This window comes from Cnephaeus nilssonii, assembly GCF_951640355.1.
Source record: "Cnephaeus nilssonii genome assembly, chromosome: 17".
Classification (NCBI taxonomy): Eukaryota; Metazoa; Chordata; class Mammalia; order Chiroptera; family Vespertilionidae; genus Cnephaeus; species Cnephaeus nilssonii.
The window spans coordinates 25,270,568-25,288,865 of NC_137088.1; positions in this window are offsets into that span (position 1 = coordinate 25,270,568).

Below are 18,298 nucleotides of genomic sequence, written 5' to 3' on the forward strand. Positions count from 1 at the left end.
TGATCTAGTTACCATGACATTTTGATATAATTTACAGCAACCTTTACCTTCCACAACAAAATAGGAGCCAGTTTGTACCAAATTAAGCCACCTACAGTTCAAGAAGACCTGAATGCTAAAGAACCTGTCAGCAGGCATAGAGAAACTCAAAGTGGCAGCTGCCCTGTGACTCCCCTCCCATTGCTAATACCCCCACCTATGCCAAAGATCAGAGGGTCTAAGATAGGAACACTTCTGGGTAACAGAAAAGGTTTGCCCCATCACCTGTATCCCAGCACCCCTCTTCCATGTGCCTCCACCAAAATCTCACTATTCTCTACTGGCCAATGAAGGTCCTATTCTCTGCTTCATACTCCAGTGGCAAGCCCCAGTGAACCAAAATTGAGAAGATGTAGTGGGCTCGAAGTGACCTCAAAACTTGAACCAGTGCTTGGTTCACTAGGAAGGGAGTGGCTGAGAGAACAATCATGGAATTATGCCCTTCATCTTGGAAACAGATAAAACGAAATGATCAGTGGGAATCAAAGGATCAGTGGGAATCAAATCAATCCCAGGCAGTCCCTTTAAATGGGTCTGACTTACCAGTACATTGCCCCACAGAGGACAAAGGAAAACATAGAGCTTGCAACAGCATATCTCAAGATTTTCCTATTATGTCCTCTTACACATCTGCTCATAACATTTACTTACATCCTCCTCCTTTGTTTTGTGTTTTCATTCAATTGCACTGAGTCCCACACCACGTCCTTCCATTGTCCCCCACTCCCACATACACCACTCGCCTTTATCTGTTAGGTCAGAGGGGTTTAAACAAAGTTGGGCTGGCCTCCACTCTTCCCTCCTAAGCTTTCCCACTGCGGGGAGGAAATGAAACTAGAGAACTTTAAGACTATGCTTAGTATGTGAGCAAGGTTCTTCCTGTGCAGTTTAATACCTTAGATTCGGGGTAGCTTTTTTACTAGGTCTGATTATGGATTTCAGGAAAGACCTAACCACAAAGAAGCTACTTTTCTCATATCCAGGAAGGCTAAGTTCACTTATGGCAGCAATTAACATCCATCTGTGTTCTTCTATTACTGTGTATCCAGTGTGTGGGTAAGAACTTGGCAGAGTGACAGAGGATATCTTTGTCTTGGGGCAAAAATAATTTAGTAAGATGATGTGAAGGGAGACAGACAGGTGTTCTTTGAATTAATGATAAGAAAGCTGTCTGGGAGGTTATTAGTAGTATTTTAAATGTGCTGATTCAGATAATGTCTGATTTTTCAGAGGATGACCTTTGAATTCAGCCTTAATTCCTGAAGCAGACGGTAACCTTACATGAAGCTTTCAAAGACTTCTGAGCTTCATGCCTGGGCTTAATTATCTCTCCCCAGTTGTGAACTTTGGCAAAATTACAGAAGTGCTACTGTCCTGCCAGTAAGCTGGCCACTCCTGTAGAGACTGATAAATCATTCTTGATCTCGCCAGAATTCTCATCACACTTCAGTCATTGATCCATGGGAAGTAAATTAATAGCACAAGGAGGAAGGCAAGGCATATGATATGAGTTATTTGCCAAGTGGGCCACTGACCTGGCATGCATTTGGTGATAGATATTAATACTGGACATGCTTTCAGCATTTAAATTTGGCACATTAATCCAGTAGCAGGGACATCAAGCAACTCTCTTTTTTGGGTCACCCTCCTGCCCCCCGCCCCACATTGAATCATTACAGTTGAGTCACCTTCTCCAGGAACCTTTCATTAAGCCCTTACATAGAATGATGTGATTTTATATCTAGTCCACTAAACACAATTTCCATAGGACACATTTAACATAATACAGATAAGTTATGTATTTTACTGCCTGAATACGGCTCAATGGAAATGAGACACTTTTTAAGCATAATTTTTTTTTAATTTAGGACATATTAGCAAAAATTGTGCTAAGGATGCGAGTACCCACATGAACTAGAATAAAAAGGAAAAATAACCAGAAAACCAGATTTAGGAGACGACAAATTAGGTGGCATCTGTTCGACTTGGCAGGATTCCTTGAAATAACTTCACACTATCCCACAGCCAAAGAGGCTTGTTGATGAAATGAGCCTGAATCTCCAGCTAGATCTGAAAACAAACCTCCTCTTGTTTCTCTAGGCTGGGCCTCCAACTCCACTGATTATTTCCAGTTAGCCCTGGGCCCTGCCTTGAACTTGACCATGCTTTTGCATTCCTGCCCATGACTTTGGATCCTACCAATGATGACCCAGCTTCTCTGGCCTGGCGATGAATCCCCAGACTACCTACAAGCACCCTTCTAGTTTGACTATGTTCCTAAGCCTCTCCTCCCAATACATCCTTCACCATAGAGTTCTCCATCAGCTCTACCCAGCAGCAACTACCTGTTGGGATTTAAAAGGCACTGGAGAGGCCTCCTTCCTCATCACTTGCTTCTCTAGGGTAGCTTTCCCAACAAGTTCATGTAGAATTGGCAACTCCCCACTTTGTGTTCCCATTGTACCCTTGTAAAATGTGTTGAATTAATTTGTTTACATGGCTATTTCCCCTACTCAAGTTATTAATAGTGGATATTAAATATCTTCTAACTTTTTATTTTCCCATTGTCTTGTACAGGCCATTCATAGCACTTCATAAGTCTTCAATCAATGCTTGATAAATGAATGAATGCTTTCATAATATAGTCATCTTTTCTCCAACACAAGTTTGAAGTTCTATTAGCAGTTGAATTATTTCCACTTAAATCACCCTAGAATGACTCGCATGTCTATCACTCATGGAAAATATCACATCTACTTCTAGAAATGTCATATGAACTTTCAGCATCCTCTACTCAAGATAAGAATGTTGAATTTATGTAGTACATTTTCATTTATGTGGCATTTTTGAGATAATTAATTGTAATTGACATTAAGAATTTAACTGTGTCTTAGGCACTATTCTTAGTACTTACATACATTGCCTCTATAAATCATTACTACAACCCTATGAGGTAGGAACTATTGTTATCTTGAAGAAACTAAATCTAGGATAGTTAAGAAACTTTTCCAAGTTGACAAAGTTAGTAAGTGACAAAACCAGGAATCGACCTAGTACCTGATTCCAGAGCCTTGCTTAACCACAACATAGCCCACCTCAGAATAATCTGTTCATCTACCCTCAACACCAGACAATGAAGATATACCTTCAAAGCCTCTAAAGAGGGAAGTGGAAACCCCGAAAAGCAAAGTTATGAAGTATAAAGGCGAAGCCTAAAATCTATTCTTGATTCCCTTGTTGGTTCTTTAGTTGAACATTGTACCTGTGGTCTTCTCAATGCAATGGACACAATAGGGGATGAGAGAACCTTATAATGCTTACACCCAAATAGATTCCAGTATCTCTATTATCTTTCTTTTTATTGTTAACCTTGAGCTTATTTTCTTAGTTTTCCCTTTATTCTAGTTCACCTGCCTTATATTATTCTCTCAGATACCTCACACACACACACACACATTTACAGAAGAATGGGGAAATACATAGATTTAAGGTAATGGTGTAAATTGGGGAGGAGGATGGTGAATACTGCCAGTGTGTAAGTACCTCTTATCCCTGCCTATCACTATTCCAGCCATTACCCCCTGTAATTTGAAGAGCACTGCCCTACAACTCACAGAAGAAGAAAAAAGAATGGCCAACAAACATATGAAAAAATATTGAACTTAGTAATCAGGAAAGTTAAAACATCAATGAGATACCATTTCATATCAGACTGGCAAAAAAGTTTAAAGCCTAATAACACTGAACATGGGGAAATGGGAACTGTCAACCGCTGCTGGTGGGCATGTAAATTAATACAACTACACCAGAGAGAAATTTCACAATATTTAATGAAGGTGAAGACTGATGATACTTCTTGCCAGAGAAATGTTGCTTCCAAATGTATCCCTAGAGAAACATGCATCCCACATGCATCTTCAAGGATGTCATTTGAAGCATTACTTTTCATAAAAAAATATTAGAAGCATAAATGTATATTAAAAGGAAATTGGGAAAATACATTTACATATGTTTAAATGATGGAATCCTATGTAGCAGTGAGAAAAGCAAGTTAGTGCATGACATGCCATACAGTATGATGACATTTATGTCAACTTTGAAAACACACAATTCTAAATGTTTTTAGAGATATGTACATATAGAACATAAGCATAAATGTATGCACAGGAAGGATACACATCAATGTTGGCATTGTGATTGCCTCTACAATAACAGAGATAAATACGACTCCTGTTGTGAACAAAAGGACCACATGTTCAATATTTTCTTTTTTTTTTAAACTAGTTTGAAGCAAATATGAGAAAATAAAATTTGTGACTTCTAGATAGTCACTATTCAGAGGTTTCTAATGTTACTCTTTTGTATTTCTATATGTTTAAAATATTTCAGTAGAAAAACAAACACTCTAGTTTCAAAAGAGTTAATCAGAGTCTAGTAAGAGAGGCTGCAATTAAGGACAAAGAGGTTTGAGGACATAAATGGACTCAGACAGCTCCGATGCTCCAGAGACTGTGAATTACTGTCAAAGCCCAGCTATGCATCACCTAAATGGAGGGCGGTTCCTCTTCAAGGCCAGCCATGGTTATTTCCCAGCAAGAAAGATAGTTTGGACCTGTCAGACTACCTTTTATTTCTCTGCAGTCAGGTAGAGTTTCTGTGATTCACATTCTAATATCGCTTTTCTTTGGTAAACCTTGCCACCCACACAGGCATGAGAGGAACAATATTAAAGCAAAATTCAATTTCCACCAAAATATGGTATGCACTGACTACAAAACAAAATTCCTTAAGTGAGCCAAGCCAAATCCTTCAGGTGCAGAATTCTTATTTCCTTTGTGGTCTTTTCTTACATCTTGCTGCTAAAAAGACTTTAAAGTTTTATTTTTTGAGGACTTGGGAGCCAAGTTGAAGAGCTGTTCCAAAGATGGGAAAATTTTAGTATGAATAAGGATAATATATATCTATAGGAGGTCTAAACACATCAAATAATGTTTAAATCCTTGAGTTCAGTTTCTCTCTCTCTCTCTCTCTCTCTCTCTCTCTCTCTCTCTCTCTCTCACACACACACACACACACACACACACACACACACACACACACACACACAGCTATTTGGTCACCTTGAAGATGCTATTCATTTTTTTAAATTGATAAATAAAAGGAAAGAACTATTTATTCAGCCTTCCCTATATGAACCATATCACTATATAATCAAATAATAGATGAGTTTCTCTTTATAAGTGATTTCCAACAAATAAATGAAAAAGGAAAGTGAGAATACAACCATCGCCATTTTACAGCCCCTAAAGAATTAAATCATCCGAACATTAAGCATCCATAGCTGCTCAGGGCACAAAAGGAGGGACAAGCAGACATTACTCGCCTCCTGGTGAAATACCACCACCTATGAAATAATCTTGCTAAAAAAAAAATCAAATCTAATTCTGATGAAGCCCAAATTCCACATACCAATTTACAAGAATACAAAGGAAATGTTAAAAGGGAAATATAATCAGCAAAAATCCAGGCCGTGGGCCACTACCAGAGAAATCATGTTTCTATAACAAGTAATCACAAAGAAAAAAAAAGAGAGGGATGAAGAAGAACTGTCAATTCAGAGACTCTGAGGCAAACCTTTAAAAAAAAACAGGCAAAATTAAATTATGGATTTTAGTTTAGATTTAGCACATTGTATGGAAAAAATAAGGAAGCAAATATTAGAAAGTCAAGATAATGTTTACTCTTGAGGGAAGGATGAGTGCAGATTGGGACAGGACACACATAGGAAAATCTGTCTTCTGACAGGAATGGTGGTTTCAAGGATATTACCCTTACACAGTCATTCATTGAGCGTTATAGAACACTGGTTGCTAACAAATTGATGAGAGAAATAATAATATATTAATTTACCTCAAGTGGAATGTCAATAGATCTGTAATTGCATGATTACTATCGAAAGCTTTGAGAGCATATCAAGTAATCATGAAAACAGTGTTAAAAGAAGGGAATAGAGTGGCAATTATATTCCATTTGGCTGGAATGTAATTTAATTTGCTACATGTAAATACCATGCATACCTGTCATATGCTATTTATCAAGAGAAGTCTGAAACCTTGTCTCTTACCATGTCACTAAGAGGCAAAACATAAAATGATAAACACAAGCCCCTTAACATCTTAATCTGCAAAAATGCAAGAATTCAGGTCAGAAAAAGAATTTGAACTCTTTTTTTATGCCATAGAACAAAATTAAAATTCATTTCCACATTTTAGCATATACCTTGTGGCAAAGTCAGACACAATATAATATGTCATATCCTAATTTCTTACAGAGTTAATAAATCACACTTATTACAGAGTGAAAAGCAAACAGCATGAATTCATTGTTAATTAGGGAACAGTCATATATTGTCCTCATATGTTACTGACATTAAGGAGTGTATTTAAAGAAACTTTATAATACAGGAGTTATATATTTTTGCTTCAATACATTCAATTATAATACATCATAAGATTATTAAAAAGTAAATCCAAAAAAGGATTTGTAAGATTATATATTTTTGTGAAAAGGATTCTAGAATTTCTCTTTTAAAAGCAGAAAGAGGAGGAGCCTGGCAAATGCAGGTCTAGAGGAGAATAACTCCCCTTCTTAGTTTATGTGTAGGATCTTTCATAATCTGACCCCACCTACCCTCTAGCTTCTTCCTGCTCCAGCTTATTTATCCCCACAATCTTTTGGGGCACTAAAACCTCTATGGCCCTAAGTGTCATATTTTCCAAACCCACCCAATCTTCCCACAACTCTATCCTGTGCCTATTCCCTCCTGCCATTTTTCTCTAATTACAATGACAAACACCTATTCATATAATGGGTCCCAGTGCAAATGTCCAACAGAGTTAATCAATCTGTGGTCTCTCAACCTGAATCTTTTAAAAAATATATATATATTTTGTTGATTTTTTTATAGAGAGGAAGGGAGAGGGAGAGAGAGAGTCAGAAACATCGATGAGAGAGAAACATCAATCAGCTGCCTCCTGCATGCCCCCTACTGGGGATATGCCCACAACCAAGGTACATGCCCTTGACGGGAATCGAATCTGGGACCCTTGAGTCCGCAGGCCGATGCTCTATCCACTGAGCCAAACTGGTTAGGGCTCTCACCCTGAATCTTGATGTCTGTAACTGTAAGTATTGTACCATATTATAACATCATTTTGAACATCTGTCTCCATCCAGGGTTGTCAGATAAAATACAGGGTGGCCAGTTGAATTTGAATTTCAGGTTAAAAAAACAACAACAAATAATTTTTTAGTAGAAGTATATCTCATTCAATATTTGGGATATACTTATACTAAAAATTTTTATTTGTTGCTCATCTGAATTTCAATTTCAACTAGGCTCCTATATTTTTATGTGTTAAATCTGGCAACCCTGGTCTCTCTCAACCATAAGATCATAAGCAAATTAAGCATAGGATTAACTATTCTTTATATCCTCATAATGCTGGGTATATTTCTATAGTTTTCATTAAATGTGCACTGAATGAATACATGAATGAAGTGAGACTCTTGGGCGAACACTTTGAGAAATCAACACTGCTATTTATTCAGCAAATACCTATTGAGCACTTACACTGTTTCATGCACTATCCTAATAGCAGCAATAAAACACTTTTAAATATGCACCAACAATCTAGCACTGCAGCTTTTAAATAACGTTTCCAAGGCTTTCAAGTACTGGATGTTCAGGAGGTTGAATGGTTGTATCTGGTCCTTGATCTATACTGTTTAATTGTCCTGATTGACCACAAACCAAACAAAGACCCTGTTCTTGTGGAGTTTAGTGGAGATAGATGACAAGATAGTAAACAAATACATAATTTCAGACAGTTATAAAAGTGCTATGAAAACAACCATATAGGGTAAGGTGATGGAGAGTAAGTAAAGGCTTCTCTGAGGAGGCAACATTTGAGGTGAGTGCTCACTGATGAGAAGGAGCCAGTCTGTGACAATTATGGGAAAGAACATCAGAGCAAAGGCACAGCAGGTCAACAATAGGAAGAGGAACAACTAGGGTGAGAAACAGAAAAAGAGCCTCAAACTGCAAATCAAGAGTGCTCGAGCTTCACAGAGAGAGAGGGAGAGAGAGAAGAAGACGGGGCGGGCCGGGGTGGGGGGGGAGGGCATCTAAAAGCATGCTCACTATCATTAGCATTCAGGCAAATACAAATTAGGACCACAATAACATATCACCATACTTGCACTAGAGAAACAAAAATCGAAAAGTCTGACAATAGCAAGTGCTGATGAGGATGTGGAAGCACTGAAAATCTCATGCACAGCTGGTGGGAATGTAAAACAGTACAACCACTTTGAAAACGGTTCCACAGTTTTTTTTAAAGTTAAAAATATATTTATCATACAATTGTGTGAGTGCATGTATGGCAAAGAGAAATGAAAATGTTTGTCCAAAGACTGCACACCAATGTTCATATTAGCTTTGTTTATTTATTTGTAAAGATATTCCTTTTTTATATATTTTTATTGATTTCAGAGAGGAAGGGAAAGGGAGAGAGAGATAGAAACATCAATGATGGGAGAGAATCACTGATTGGCTGCCTCCTGCACGCTTCCCTACTGGCAATTGAGTTCACAACCAGGCCTGTGCTTTTGACCAGAATCGAACCCAGGACCCTTCATTCCACAGACTGACTCTCTATCCACTGAGCCAAAATAGCTAGGGCCATATTAGTTTTATTGATAGCAGCAAATCACTGCAAACAGCTCAACTCTCCAAGAACAGGTGAATGGATCAACTCCTTGTGGTATCTTTATACAATGGAACACATCTCAACAATCAAAGAAACAATACTAATACACACAATGACATTGATAAATCTCAAGAACATTATGCTGAGTCAAATAAGTTGGACACTATAGTAGATACTATATGATTCCATTTATATGAAACTCTAGACAGGCCAAACTAATGCATAGTGACAGAAAGCAGATTGGCATTTGCCTGGGGCAGAAGTGGTGGTGCAGTAAGGGAATTAACTGTAAAGCACAAGAAGAAACATTTTGAAGTGATGGGAATATTTCCTATTATGATTGTAGTGGTGGCTTTAGCGGTGTATAAATTATTTGTCAAAACCCATCCAACTTATATTTAACTAGAGGTCCAGTGTGGGAAATCGCGCGAGACCCAGACCCCTCGTGCTGTAGGACCCCAGACTCCCTCCTGCCGCCACTGCGGGAACCAGAAGTCCCTCCTGCTGCGGGCACCGCAGGACCCATTAATGCACCTCCTAGTGAGTCCGGTTGTTTGGTCATTCTGCCATTATGGCGTGATGACCACGGGCCTTTTATGATATAGACTAGAAGCCCGGTGCATGAAATTCGTGCACGGGGGGGGGGGGGGGAGGACTGTGTCCCTCAGCCCAGCCTGCACCCTCTCCAATCTGGGACCCCTTGAAGGATGTCCGACTGCCCGTTTAGGCCCGGTGGGATCGGGCCTAAACGGGCAGTCGGACATCCCTCTCACAATCCAGGACTGCTGGCTCCCAACTGCTCACCTGCCTGCCTGCCTGATTGCCCCTAACTGCTTCTGCCTGCCAGCCTGATCACCCCCTAACCACTCCCCTGCCAGCCTGATTGACGCCTAACTGCTCCCCTGCCTGCCTGATTGCCCCTAACTGGCCTCCCCTGCTGGCCCGGTAACCCCAAACTGCCCTCCCTTGCCAGCCTGGTTGCCCCTAACTGCCCTCCCCTGCCGGCCTGGTCGCCCCCAACTGCCCTCCTCTGCCAGCCTGTTCACCCCTAACTGTTCTCCCCTGCAGGCCTGATTGCCCCCAACTGCCCTCCCTTGCAGGCCTGGTCCTTCCCAACTGCCCTCCCCTGCTGGCCTGATTGCCCCCAACTGCCCTCCCCTGCCGACCATCTTGTGGCGGCCATCTTGTGTCCACATGGGTGTGGCCATCTTTGACCACATGGGGGGCAGCCATCTTGTGTGGTGAAGTGATGGTCAATTTGCATATTACTCTTTTACTAGATAGGATATGGGTACATTTTATTACATGTTAATTACAGTTCAGTAAAGTTGATTTTAAACTGCTAGAAGAAACTATGTATTAAATTGCTAAAATGATTCAGAATTTAGGATGGAGAAAAAAATTTATCATGTTAAGTTACCCAGAGAGGATTATGATTTCTGGAACAACGATTTTAAAGAGCAGAGGAGCCAGCCCAGGGAGAGGAAATCACAGGAGCAAAGCACAAGAGTAAGAAATTCACACAGTGGGGGGAAAACCAAAACAAAGATTTCTATGGTTTGGAGTTGATTTTTATGACAAAGTAATGTTGCTGAGAATTTGGGCTTTATTATTTTCTCATCATTGTTCAGCTGCAATAAAGCACTAATGCACAAACAATTAACTACTGAAGCTTTTAAGTAATGTTTCTCAAGCTTTCTGCTAATGGATTTTCAGGGGGTTGAATGGTTGTGTCTAGTCTTTGACCTACACTGTTTCATTATCCTATCGACTGACTCGTGAAATTCTATCATGCGCAGTGGTGTGCTATAAATGAAGCTTTGTTCCTTTTGTGAAATCCAGAGCTCGCTGCCTTTCCTCCTGGCTCACGATCAAGAATCTGGCTGCACCTTCTCCCACTGCCTGAGATAGAAACCTGACAAATGACCATGAAAATGACAGTATGGTATTCTATCAGAAATCCACATGAGCTCCTCTGATATAAGATTTTTTTTTTTTTAATCCTCGCTGGAGGATATTTTTTCCATTGATTTCTAGAGAGAGTAGAAGGGAGGGAGGAGGGGGAGAGAGAGAGAGAGAAACATTGACGTGAGACACATCAGTTAGTTGCCTCTTGCATGCACCCCTACCAAGGCTGGGGAACCTGCAACCGAGGTTTTTGTCCTTGACCTGGAATTGAACCTGCAACCTTTCACTCCGCAAGCTGATGCTCCTCCAACCACTGAGCAAAACCGGCTAGAGTGGGATTGTGTGTTTTTAATTGAAGTAAGACAGATATTAAAGTGCATAATGTGTACTAATCTTAGGTATAGAGCTCAAGGATCATATACTATATGTATCTCCATGTAGTCACCCCCAGGTAGAGAATATTTCCAAAACCCTGTAAAGCTTCTTTGTGCCCATTCCCAAGTAACACCACAACTATCACCTGCTCTTCTCCTTCAGAGGTAACCTCTATTCTGGCTTCTATGTCTATAGATTAGTCTTGCCTGTTCCTGAACTTTTTATATGTTCTTGAGTGTATCACGCAGCATGTTCTCATCTGCATCTGTCTTCTTTCACTCATCATTATGTCTGTAAAAATTTATTCATGCTACTGTGTGTAGTTTATTGACTTTTTATTGCTGAGTAGTATTCGTTTTATAAGCATACCATAATTTATCCATTCTTTTGTTGAAGGTGCGAACCCAAGCCATCTACTTTCATACAGCTCACTTCCTACATTAACATAGCTTTACTATTCCACTGGCATCATCAGTATAATTTTACTATTTTAGGAAACTCTTATCCAGGAAGATGAATGCTGCAAACCACTTTTCTATTCACTCTAGGAACTTCCTGAAAGAAACTCAACAGAAAGCATCAAACAATCATTTACACTCCTATTCTCCTTAAACCTTTTCCTTGCCTTGCTGTGTCCATCAATCCTAAATTATTATATCACTACCCTTACCCAGTCCTAACCAAAACTCATTCCCTTACAATGAGGGAATACTTTAAAGTCAACTTTAGAATTGGAATTGTGTGCCTGTATTCTAATTTACCTAAATGGCATCATGTTATATAGCTCACTGTAAAAATTTGGAGATTTCACATAAAATCAAGCTTTTCAGCTTTTCTTGGAAAAAACTGAAAGACTTGGCAATACCAGGTCAGCATTCATTCACTTTCAGTTGTCTAGACTTGAACAGAAGCTACCTGTCTACCCACTTTCCTCTCAGTAAGTCACCTGTCTGCCCCGTGGAAATTTTAGTGGATAACCTCTATTCTACCCACAGACTTGGAAGGAACGTTAATTCTTATTCATTCTATGACATATAACCACGAGCAGGTTCTGCTGGAGAACTAGTACCATCGGAGTCTAAGGAAGCAGGCGCCTCTGCCACTGAAGCTGGGAGGCAGCAAGGACAGAGAGCAAGGATGGCTTAGGACCGTGGTCAGCAAACTGCGGCTCGCGAGCCACATGCGGCTCTTTGGCCCCTTGAGTGCGGCTCTTCCACAAAATACCACGGCCTGGGCGAGTCTATTTTGAAGAAGTGGCGTTAGAAGAAGTTTAAGTTTAAAAAATTTGGCTCTCAAAAGAAATTTCAATCGTTGTACTGTTGATATTTGGCTCTGTTGACTAAAGAGTTTGCCGAACACTGGCTTAGGACATCTTGATCTATTTTGCAATTCAATCCAGAACTAATGCTTGCCAGATAGAGACTAGTAAAGCAGTAGCAAAATGAGAGGCAAGATTACTCAAAAAGACCTAGGTCAGTTTCCCTACTCGTTGTTGTCATAAAAACACTTAGGAAACATTTTTTTTTTTTTTTTTGCATTTAGGGGGTTGCAGATGCAAAGAAGAATTAACATCTAATCAAGAGTACTTTACATTATAAGAAGAAATTAGTCATTAAAGATTAATATAGCTTCTCTATTTTTCTAATAGGTAGAGGAACAGAGAAGAACAAAAATCAAACACACAATCAATGGGGCCCACTAGCACCAAGGGCTGGACAACTCTGCTAATTGGAAAAAATCTTCCTTCCTCAGAATGGTGTGTGTGTTTTTTCCAGCCTGGAAAGAAAATGTCTTTGTTTAGGGATGTCTGTCTGCACTTAGAATAATAGGCCTATTAACAAAAGGAAGTTGTCTGTCTGTACCTCACACAGAGAATTGCAAAAAGGAAGCCACTCCCTACCATCACACAATCATCCAGGGGAGGGAGAAGTTGACTCTTTACCTTCCTTCCTCATAAACTTGTGCTGAAATGGCTTAACCCTCCATAAATAAAATTTGCCCCTATCTGCTCATTCTAATAAGATAATCTTAGGACAACTGAATAATCCATGGGGCAAGAAAGGGAGGCTTAAATCATCTCATCCTCATGCTGGCTCAGCCCATCATATGTACCAAACTTCCGAAACACCAGCACTGCGCGCAGGAGTAGGCTGGCTAACAGAACAGAAGGAAAAAGCCAGGATCTGGGGGCAGCCGTGGGAGCATGGAATCTTCTCTTTGTCCCTGTAGCTGAAACGATACTGCCTTCTGAAATAGGAAGGGAGGGAGACCATACATCTGGGTTGCGCTTGAATTGTTTAAGAGCCAAATAAATCATCCCAACCATCATTTGTCAAAGAGCTTGATGTAACTCAAACGACTCCATCAGAAGTCAATTGTGAAGACAGATAAATGAGAAAGCTCTTTACATAAGGCTAATTGTTAGCTGCCCAGAATAACTATGGGGTTTGCAGGCAGCCCGTGACTTTCAGGTTTTGAAAGTGTGTAATCCTCGATGATTCAGGCCAGAGCCTGATGCTTTTAACCTTCTCCCCAGAGCAAGACAGCTGCCCAGGCTAAAAGACAGCTGGAATTGAGAGTCCTGAATCTCCACCTCCAGTCTCTACTACCTGTAATGCTTTCCCAGGTTCCCACTGTGCCTTTTCCATCTCCAGCTTCAGTCCACCTGGGATCTCATATTCCAAACCACAGATTTGTGTTCTACTTCATCACCAGTTTCCTTTGTTCTGGGTTCAGGTTCTAAGAATGTCTACCATTCAGCCTGACCTCCATGGATCTCCTTTCAAGACTTGTCTCAATAATCACCCAAGTCGAGTTTCCTGCTTCCCAGGTAGATGTTGGGAAAAAAGAAAAGAAAAGCATCTCAAGATATTCCTCCAACCTAAATTGGAAGTATGCAATTCTTTACATAATTTTTGTTATTGCTTAAAAAATTGTTTGGGCTGCTTCTTTATGCCAACCACAGAGCTGTTAGTTTGGGCATTATCTCATGGAATTGGCATATCCATGTTTTTAGGGATATATCTTCAACAAGCTAATGCTTGGAATAGTTCAGAAGGTTAGAGTTATAAGATCACTTACATTTAAAAATTGTGAAATATAAGCCAATTTCCCGAGCTACCTCGGTTATCATCTCTAGTGGACAAAAATCAAGCAAGACCTTTAGAGATGAGTTTGTGGGAAATGTTAAGGATATAAAACACATTTACTAGTAGGAGATATTAGAAAGGCATCATAGAGAGAATTAGGTTTAATGTCCTCCATTTTCTGTGCAATGACCTGTAGCTTCTACCCCTTAAAACTCATCAGTTTCAGCCGAAGATATTTCTTGAGGTTATAAACACCCTTAAACATTTACATTGTGCACTGCAATTTAGTAAATTCATTCAACTTGATTTCTCTGTGGAATCAACCTAGTAATCCACATGTAGAAGCACCGGATGATGCTGGTCTCCAGACTGAGCAACCCCATGGGAATCAGGTGATGTAAATGTACCATAGTTTCTCCCATGACTAATTCTGTGATGTTATGAGAGTCACAACTTCTTGGAGCCTCCCTTTGCAATCTTTAATGCTAACCAAGAGGCCCAACACTCTAAATCTTTTCAGATCTGACATTCCAGGACCCCATTAATCTTCTATCACACTAGTTATACATTACCAAACTGAAATGCCTTTGGGGCCAGGCCAAATGAATGAAGCGGCTAAATATGGTGGTGGGCAATGGGGAGGGTCTCAGGAAGGCAGGGCTTTAACACCAACTTCCATAATCTCCATTACATTTCCCCATTCTCAGATATGGACAACTGGTTTTTTTCATCGCATATAAAGTGCTAAGTAAGCACAGACTCTAAACAGGGCCCCTGGCCCTAGCAAACCCCTTCTAACCATAGTGTCATGCCCAAGCCCCTGAATTATAGAAACTGGAGCTTCAGCTAGCCAAAGGCAAGTATGGGGAATGGTCAGACTGTGGCAAACTGGAGAGCATGTACTCCATTTGCAGTAGACCCTGTTCGTACCCCAACTGGAGCCCTCAGATCACTGTTACCAGCTCTGTGTACCCATTTTCCAGCTCCTCATGCTTTGCTGCTAGTGGTTCACCCCTCTGTCCATGTGAGGCTTGTTCTTGGGCTCTAGAGTTAGTGTCTGAGAAGGACAGAAGTGCCTAGAGATTATGCCCTCACCTCTTCCTGGCATCCATAGCCAAAGGAGTAGGGGTATAAAAGCCCACTTCCTTTACCTCTAGGCAAGATAAACTCTGAGGTATCAGTTATGCCCTAGTGCTCCCTGTGGGATCTGGGACATGACCTGAAATCACACCCTTACTTGCCTTTTCCCCTGCTTTATTCTGCTTTGGGACCCCTTTATCAGTTTCTGTTGGAAGCACTTTCTTAATAAATCCCTCCGAAGCAAATCCTTGGTTCAAGGTTGCTTCTCAGAGAACCAACCTATAATATTATCTAAATGTATTCATATGCAATTTAAAAAAAAAAAAAGAATCATTTTCTGTCAAACAAAGTATATCAGAGAACCAAATTTAGCCAGTAGGTCACCCAGTTTGCAATCTCTGGCTTAGTCTAAGAAAGTTTTATTCCAAGTCTAATGAAGAAAGTAGAGATTTGAAGAGGGTGCTGAAGAATTTGATATGTTGAGAGATTCCAGAGTCCTGTATATCTAATGCCTGCAACTATCATAAGCTCTTAGGTTACCTAATGCATTTGGTTCTTTCTGCTCCATTTATCAACACCTGCTATAAAGATTAGAGGACAGGAACATAGGACTATTTCTTGGGCTGGTTTACGATGCAGAGTAGAAATCACTTACTCTTTCCATATTTTAAAGACTCTACAGTGTTCTTTGGACTAATAATGCCTAACATTTGTTTAGTATAATATAGTGTTCAAAGTGCTTTTCAATACATGATCTTATGTGATACAATACCTCTGTAATGGATAGGAAGGAAGTAATGTAATGTAATGTAATGTAATGTAATGTAATGTAATGTAATGTAATGTAGTAGTGAAGGAAGTCCAGAGAGCTGAACTGCCAACCTTGAGAAAGGCAAATAACTAAAAAACTGGGCAAAGCCTGGGCCGAGACAGGCACAGAGAGGACTGGTGATGAACAATAGGCAGAAGCAAGCAACAGAGTCCACAAACTGATAAAGAGGCAGAGAGTACTTACTTAGCAAGCTAGGATCAGGCAGCTCCAACATCTGGCCCTGGGATTCCATCCCAGTCATTAGTTCCAAAGAATTAACTATACTGGACATGGACTATGCCTTGGGAGAGCAAGAGGTGATGTTAAGATACCGACGTAGTCATGGAAACAAGTCCAAGGCAAATCAGATCAAGTCTGATCTGCAGGTCTGACATGTTGCTAATCTAACTTATACTCTTTTGATCTCAGAACCTGAGGTCAAATGAATGAAGTGCTAAATATGGTGATGAAGACAATGGATGATGGGGAGAGTCCCAGGAAGGCAGGGCTTTAACACCAGCTTTCATAGACCCATTACATCCCCCATTCTCAGCTGTGAGACTGTGGAGCACAGTGGTTAAAAGTATATACTCCTAGATCTAGTCTTCCTGGGTTCAAATCCTGGTTCTGCCACTTGCTAGGCATATTATTTTGGAAAAATACTTTTCTGTGCATTCGTTTCTCCATCTAGAAGATGGGGCCAATGATAGTATCTACTTCATAGGGTTATTAGGAGAATTGAAGTAAAATATGCAAAATGACTAGAGGAATAGTTCATATACAGTAAACATTGTGTAAATGTCAACTGTTAATTTAGGGTGGAGGCTGCAACTGGTATTGGGGGAGGGGCTGTGTGGCTAGAAAACCAGTCATGTTATTACAAATGGGGAGATAGAGAGAAAGCTCAAGATAATAATTAATTTGGCATCTTACTGAAGACTGTTGGATGGCTTCAGAAAGGAGCTATGAACACTGTGATTAAAATTTGTCATAATTGGATAGTTTCATTTTCTTTTCCTGTGGCCTTGAATCCTCACTATGCTGAGAACACATTCTCATTTTTGCAAGTCTTTAAAAGGTCAGGAACTTGGAAATAAGCCTGCCCTTTGTCAGCCCTTGCTCTTTATTTGTTATATGCAAACACAAAGAACTTCAATTCTGTTAATACCAAGAGTCTACAAACCAAGACATTTTCTGTAACTTGTCCTGAGTCCTATAATCGCCTACCTAGAATTAGATATACCTCTCAGTCAGGGGAAAGGATAGACTGTGATTTAAATTATGTTTATCGCCCTAGCCGGTTTGGCTTAGTGGATAGAGTATCGACCTGTGGACTGAAGGGTCCTGGGTTCGATTCTGGTCAAGGGCACATGCCCGGGTTGTGGGCTCATTGTGGGCTTGATCCCCAATGTTGGGTGTGCAGGAGGCAGCAAATCAATGGTTCTCTCTCATCATTGATGTTTCTATCTCTCCCTTCCTCTCTGAAATCAATGAAAATATATTTTTTAAAATAAATTGCGTTTATCTTTTTCAATGGGACATTGATGGAGATAGCTTTCAGTATGCCAAAGTGGGTTCAGAGAAATGAAAAGAGTTAAATTATTATTATATGTGTACATAAATGAATTACAAAAGCTTTTGGTCACGAGCTTTCATTTAGGAGGAGAAAAAGAAAGCATTCCCATGGCTTTAGCTATTTGAGAAGACTGGTTGGAAGAAACATAACAATGACAGGGATGCTCAGACATTTGGGAACAGCAGGACGTTGTAGGATCACACACAGGAAGAGGATTTGACATTCACCCAACACTGATTTTTGAAGCCCATAGCATGTGATGAACTATGCTAATTACATTTATCTCACACATAATTTTTCCTACCATAGACATATTTCAAATGCTAACACTATGAGTTACTTGAAGGAGAATTAGTTAACAGTTCAGTTTTTCTATTATAAGTAATACTGCAAGAGCAAGCCATGCATAGAGTTGAATTAAAATATTAATTTTCCAATAGTTCTGGGAGTTGTTTTTTCCCCCCTGTAGATATTTAGTACATCCTCAAAATGAGTGATGACTGCTGTGATGGTTTTTAAATTCCCTTAAAACCTCCCCCCGTGTCCCCCAATGAGACAAGAAAGGCAAAGAGGAAATGGATATTGTATAGTTCTGGCTAGCACCTGATGGCAGAGAGCTAAATGAAAGGTAGCAAACTCATTTGCTGAA